General features: G+C 30.7%; 1 non-coding gene across 1 annotated transcript; it reads left to right on the top strand.

Moving 5' to 3' along the window:
• Positions 1–5,244: 5,244 nt before the first annotated feature.
• Positions 5,245–5,351, top strand: LOC128036397 (small nucleolar RNA R71). Its single transcript, XR_008193194.1, has one exon. It is a non-coding gene; the product is annotated as a small nucleolar RNA R71 (small nucleolar RNA).
• Positions 5,352–7,596: the final 2,245 nt, after the last annotated feature.

Here is a 7,596-nt window from a genome sequence, read left to right as displayed (position 1 = left end):
GAGAAAATACCGATCATGCATTCTCCTTTTTCTTACTGAAAATGTCTACTTTCATGTCTTTACCTATTCCAATCCACCCTTTAAGCTATAAAATTGCATTCATTAAAACACCAAATACTTAAACAAAAATGAACTGAGAAAAGTTAAGTACTAAGGCTTAATTTTGGTTAAAGCTATAAATCAAACAATAAAGCACATTAGTGAATAAACAAAGAAAAAGGGCCTATAAAGGCTCAAATCATAAGCAATATATATAGTTGACTTGAATGGTCCAAACAATCCAAAAATGACCAAAATCATTCCTTTGTATAAGCTTTACTTAGGACTTCACTTCACTTCAAGAGGATATCAAACAAATTCTAGGCTCAATTTCAACTTAATTTACACACACTTGTAATCAATCTATAGAATAACTAATAAATCGAAATAAGTGTTCATTTTTTTAGGGTAATTGATCATAGAAAAATAACATATAATCCAAATAATGCAATATTAAATTTCAACCTTAAAATACTAAAGGGTGGTGTATCATCATCAAACCAGAACTAGAAAGTCCTTTTTTTTTCTTTTTTATTTACGCACAACACAAAACATGCAACAAAAAAACAAAAATAACAGATGAAAATATTCCTCACCAGCAACCTTAAACATCATATTGTCCTCAATGTGAGAGAGACATAGGAAGACACCACAAAACATCGAATAAAAATAACAACACTTAACTACAAAGTAAGAAATACGATAGACAGAGAAAGAAAACTCCCTTGGTCAGTAGCCAAATCATCGTCCTCAATGGAAAGCAAAATACTAGTTGAACCAGCAAGTGATCGATGGAGAGAAAAATAGCCCACCAAGTTGTCCTCGACAAGCCTGACATAAAGCTCATTATGCGTTAAAATGTTCTTGAACCTATGCACCATGTATAGAGATCATTGTTGTAAGTGGTGCTGCAGTTGGTTTGAATCATATTGCTCAAATATGGGGCTAGGTTGTTTGCGGCGTAAAGTAGGTTGGGTGTGGTTGAGAGCTTGGCTGGTACGAGTTTGGAGGTTAAAAAGGATGAGAAATGTAACATCCCACCTGACGTAGTCCTAGTGTTCAAATATTGTTTATCGAAGTATGGTGTTTAGAGCAAGTTATGAGTGGGTAAGATATTAATTGTGACTAATTATGTAAGTCAGTGAATACGCCTTTGGGCGAAGCCTTCGATGGGCTAGCCTAATGGTTTGACGGACTCTTCTTAAGAGTATACGCCACCCCATCTGTTAGACAAATATGTTAAGTCCTTAGTTTGATAGAACCATTTATCATTTTATTACTTTATTATTCTGGTAGAACAATTTAGTTAGGCAAATGGGAATTGGTTAGAATAGAACTAAGTTACCGTAGCCGATAAGACTCACATTTACGATGAAAGAGAAAGTTCTTAGTCACAAAAATCGAGGAGGTTAGTGGGATAATCAAATTTATCTATTAAACCTAGCTTCCGTGTCTATTAGTATAAAGTTGGTATTAACTTCTTGAGTAACCTTTTACATCTTCTCTTGCATTCATGTTTTCTTCTCAAACTTTCTCTGTACTTTTCTCTCAGAAAGCCTAAGACTAGAGACCTACTTAAAGATTTGGGTTCGTTGTACTCAGACAACTTTTTCATTGTACTCAGACAACTCTTTCGTTGTTTTAACACCTGGTAAATGTCGATGAACCTTAGGTTATTTTCATGGTTATTTATGTGACTTTAGGGCTGCATGCTTGAGCGAAAGTTTTAAGTGTAAGGAAGGAAACTTTCTAAAATTGGGTTTTGTAATGATGTTACTTGCAAGTTTGGTTAGTTTTCTCGTATACAGTCTGATAAGTTTAACTATTTATATTATAACTCAAGACACTCTTGAAAGTTATCGTGATAAGGGAAAGAGTCATGTTGTTTGAATTTGTTGCATTTTCTCGTGAATTCCTTCTTACTCCATGTGTGTGTAATGCCTTTGTTTATGTTTGGATTAAGGTAAATATACATATTCTGTGAAGATGAAATGTTTGTACAAGAGTGATGAATTCTTGTTGTTATCAGTCTGGTTTGGTATGTTCATGTTACAGATGTAAGAACCTTCCTTCGTGTTTAAGCAACTACCCCTTGCTTCTGAAAATAACATGATTTGATACATGGAAATAAAGTCATGGTGTTACCTTTAAAGAAATGATTGAATTGATAGATTGTGATGCATGAAAATGGCCGTGTAGCATCTAGTAGGGCAAGCGTTATTGCAAACTAGATTGGCAAATCATGACAAAGGAAAATGAATGAAAGAATGATAAGACTTTGTATATGGACTAGGGTTTGTGACTAACATGAATAAAGTAGTCTATATGGTTGCATGGGCGTAGTGTACACGCCAAAGGAATAGTGTTCAACGTATAGCCTACCTGCGTTTGGTATTTGCCAACTAGTGTGTGACTTTCCTGAGTTGTAAAGGCTTACTTCAATTATATGTAACTATTGCAATATTTTCTCTGGATCTTTCTAAGTTCTTTGAAATTACTTAGTTACCTTTCATTCTTAGGCCTACTGACGAAGTAAAGGAATCTCTGAAGACTACACCAGAGGACATTCGTTGCTACGAGACTTATTTTATTTTGTATTATGCATGACATGATGCTGGTGTTAAAATGTCTAGAATCGAAGAACAAATTTTGTATTTAAACTTGTGCTTATGAAACTAGGATTTCAATGAAGTTTCAGTAAAATATTTACGGTTTTCAAAGTGTATCATCTTATTTATCTTCGAATGACAAATAGTTTATATTTCATACTAACTTAAACTATAGTATAAATTGGTATACGCTAGATATGGGTTTCAAGAAAATGATCTTAAGGCAGTGACATGCCATTCTCGGATCATCCTTAGGATCCGATCTGGAGTGTTACAAGAAATGTGTAGGGTTCAGGCTTAGTGTTGAACTTATACATGGTCATGGTGAAGGAGTGCATCTTTAGTGATAGGCAGGTGCAGTTGGTGGTTTCGTGTGTTGGGGACCTGGGGTATAACAGTTGGAAGGAAAATATGAGATAAAAAGAAGTTTAAATTTCCGCTCCACTAAAATTGTTTTTGATTTTGCTTCAAAATTTCACAAGTTTAAATTCCACACCACCGACTTTCTTTTTTATTTTTATATGAAAAATGAAATTGTTGCATGCTCCACCGAACTAAATTTTTGCTCTACTAAACTCTTTTTGATTTTTCTTAAATATTCACGACTTAACTTTTTCTCCATCAAACTTGAAATTTTGATCCACCAACTTTCTCTTTTTTGTATGATACATCAAAATGTTGCACAGTCCATTGAAATTTATACTTCGCTTCACCAAACTAGATGCTCCATAAAAAAATTCAGTTTTGACAAATATTCAATATTATATTCTCCATACCTAAAAAAAAATAATAACAAGGTTAACACACTACCAAAATAAATATTATATATATATGATTATATACAATAGTAAAATACATAGGTATACAGTAGAAATCTTGCCTTGAAAATCTTACACCTATATTTTTTTTCTTTTATTCCTATCAGGTTTTTACACCTACTTGACTTTCTTGGTTTTTCAACTAGGGAGTGAAGTGTAGGATAGGTAAAAAAGAGAAAGATAGAGGAGGCTCAAGAAATTATTTCTTTTCTATTTTTTATTTTTCTAAATGTTTAAAATATTTGTTAAACCAAACTTTATTTGATAATATGTTTTGATATAACAAATTAAAGTGTTTTGGATAAAAGTTAAAGTTGAATAAAGTTGAAAAAATGATAAAATCAAGTTAAAATGGTTTCAATTGAGTTAAACATTTTCAATCATCTTAAAATTACTTTTAAACAAGTCAGTATTGCTCCAGGACAAAAAGTATCAAAACTTTTTCGCCAAGTATCGATAGTTTTCAAAATATCGATACTCATTCCAAAATCGATACCAAATTGACATTCTGTTTTCAATCAATTACAAAATTTATCGATACCTTTTACCAAGTATCAATAAATTGTCTTTGGTATCGTTGTAAACTAAATTTAACGATCACTTGAATTAGACATTAAATGCTAATAATATTGATACTCGTAGAAAAGTATCAATAACTTTTATTGTAGGAGAATTTAATGATATGTTATTTTAACCCTAATGGATCTATTTGTGTTTCCAACAACCACAATGGTTGGAAATGAATTAGAGTGTATAAATACCATCTTCCAAAGGTCTTACAACAAGAAAATAGATCATCAAGCTTAAAGATCAATCAAAACAATCTTAGTGCTTAATTTCTTTCATATTTTTCATATACATACTTGTGAGCCTTCATTGTTATTTTTTATCTCAAGTGTATTCTTGTTTATTTGTGCTTAATTGGAAAACATTCTGGTCTTGTAAGGATTACTTCTTAGTTTGTTATGTGTATTTACTCTTTGAGAGGGTTGAGTCTTAAGGTTTGGATAGAAACCTTAAGAGAAATGCAATCTTAGATTTTGGGTAGAAATCTTAAGGGAGATTGTAATGTTAAATTTTGTCCTCAAAAGATTACCAAATTAGTGAATTTGAGAAAATATTTAATTGTGGAAAGCTAAGGTAGTGGAGCAGGCAATTGGGGTCAAACCACTATACACTATACATCAAAGTATTCATTATCTCTATTCTTTTCTTAGAAACCACAAAATCTTTAACAAACCAATTCACCCCCTATTGGCAATTTCGATTTGATCATTTGAGCTAACAATATTATTATATGTTTATTATTGTAAATTAATATGACTTTTAATAATTCACTTCATGCATACTTTTATATATTTTATATATTTATTTATTTTATGTTATTTAATTTTAATTGTATCTTAATTTGTCATGTTTGTGTTATATACCAATTCACTTAAAATTTTGTATAGTTCGTTATCACGATTGAATTTAAAGAAAAATTTTATATTCATGCATTGTTTTGTTGTTGCCTCTGGTTTCCCATGTAGTTTGCCTCTTCAATATATTCATAACATTACTTAGTAGAATGTACACCCCCCACATTAACTCTTGTTGGTTTCTTCGATACAGTATGCTCATAAACCTTATAATTTCAAAAGATTAGATCTTCCAAAATCACATAAGCATATTTTGGGAACTTTCACACCAACGAACCTCCAGATGCATCATTTTCTTGAATTTTCGTCGCAACATCTAATCCACTATAAAAAACCAAAATTTGTTGAGCGCTTTCCAAGCCATGGTGTGGGCACTTTCTAAGAAGTTCATTGTACCTTTCCCATGCATTATACATAGTCTCCCCATCAAATTGAGTGAAACTGTAAATATCCCTCAAAAGTTTGATAGTTTTAGCAAAAAGGAAATATCTAGCTAGAAATTTCTCCACAAATTGATCCTATGAAGTAATAGAGGCATGGAGGAGAGAGTTAAGTCAACCCTTAACTCTTCCATCTAGAGAAAATTTGAACAACCACAGTTCGATCACCTCATTGAATATCCCATTATACTTGACAATCTCATTAATCTCTAAGAAAGTTCTTAGATGAGAATTTGGGTATTCACTTAGTAGTCCAAAGAATTTGTTGTTCTTGAAGTTATTTGCCTCAATGGTAGGTTTAGCAATACTAGAGTGATATCCCTTATCTAGTGGCATGTTGTAATCAATACATCTCCTTCTTAATTGTTGAGGTGCTTTTAACATCAATGGTTGGTTACCAACCAAGGTGGGTTACCTCCAAGATCCTCAGGATTCTCATTTTCCATTTAGTTGGTTGTACTTTAGCTTGTCTGGTTGCTTTTCAAATTTGGTGAAAAGTCCTTTTAATTTTTTGATCAAATAGTTTAAAAGAATCTAACCTAAATTTGCACATGCAATTTTAGAGTACTTGAAAAAAAATAAAAAGATATGATCTCGGATTACTCATGAATAAAATCAATATTAGTATAATATAACTTAAAATTTTGGTCCTTGGCAACGACGCAAAAATCTTGATGACTAAAATTTCTAACGCAAGTGTACGTGTCGATCAAGTAAATAAGGTGATAAGAAGAGATCGTTCCTACGAAGACCAAAATTTAAGCTTCTAAGTACCAGCTATTTAATTTTATCTAATCCATATCAATAAAATAAATTCTAATTACTACTAAAATAAAACTAAGCAAATTATAATGATTTTACTAAAGCAATAAAAACTTTCAAGTTTCTAAATCAATTTTATGGACTTAGGACTCTAACTTCACCTAATCTAGCTAATCAATTATCTCTCATTCGATTGTTTAATATATGTAATTACCAACCTATAATTCAATGGCATTAATTAGACCCTTCCAATATCTAGCTAAATTAATCTCCCTTCCTTACTAGCTATATTCATATGCTAGGCAAGTTGGGTTAAGTCGTTAAAAATAAACGAATTTGGTTGATTAGGGCATCAGAAATATTCCTATCCAAGCAACAATTAACTTGTTAACTATGCTACTAAATTTAATCCTAATCTATTCAATCTAGATCTAAACTCTAACTTTCTCTTGCAAGATAAATTAAGGTTATCAAATTAATACAACTTAGTGGCCAAACAAACAGATTAAATAAGCACAAGACTGAATAAGTAATTAACATAGATCAAAATAATTAAAGAGAAAAATTGTTAATTAACTAAGCTATAGGATCCATCAAGAAAAAAAAAGTTTAGTTCATTGAGAATTGTGAAAACATCACACAAAGAAATTCAAAACAAATTTGCATAAATGAAAAGAAAAAAGAAACAATCTAGAGAGCACATAGATGAAGAAGATGAATTGAGCTTCTTGGATCTCCTTTTCTTCTTGCCTTTGCAAGCATGAAGTTTCTCTTGCTCTTAGAGATTTTTCCTTTTTCCTCCAAGTGATTTTCTTTCTTTTTTTTTTCTTTTCCATAAAGGCTTTTAATTCATACCTCTTAATCTTTGAGTTTTTATTATTACACTCCACAAAATAAAGAATTGCGATGGAGCGAATTGCTTGCTGCCAAAATTTTTAAATTTAAAAACATGCTCCGCCGCAAATTTGATCCGGTGGAGCAGAAAACTTCTCTTTATCACTTTTTATTTTAAGCTCCAATTCTTCCCTTCTTCACTTTGGACCTACAATGACAAAATAAAAAATAGAAAATAAATTTGAACTAATTCTAAAAGTGATAAAAAAATTCATATAAAATATAATTAATTTGAGAAACCATAAAATATAACAGGAAGTAATCTAACTACTACAATTTAATCATAAAATACTACAAAACTATACTAAAATAACTCTAAATATGGGAGTTATCAAGTTGCAACTTAACAAATATATGACAGAAAAACTCAATAATTTTTCAAAATTAAACTTTTATAGATTAATCTCTATAAGTTAATGTTGTGTCTTGTGATAATTTGAGATTTTTATACAAGATTAAATTTTTATTGATTGAATGAATTAGGATATTGGTTACATATGAGATTCCTAACAACTTGATTAACAATTTTAGAAGTTGATTAATACAAATCTTTGAAGAAATTATAATTGATTATTTTTATAATCTTAAATTTATTCAAAACTGATTAGAATTT

This window comes from Gossypium raimondii, chromosome 13, assembly GCF_025698545.1.
Source record: "Gossypium raimondii isolate GPD5lz chromosome 13, ASM2569854v1, whole genome shotgun sequence".
Taxonomy (NCBI): domain Eukaryota; kingdom Viridiplantae; phylum Streptophyta; class Magnoliopsida; order Malvales; family Malvaceae; genus Gossypium; species Gossypium raimondii.
The sequence above is the reverse complement of the archived record's forward strand: the minus strand, read 5'-3'. Positions and strand labels throughout refer to the sequence as shown.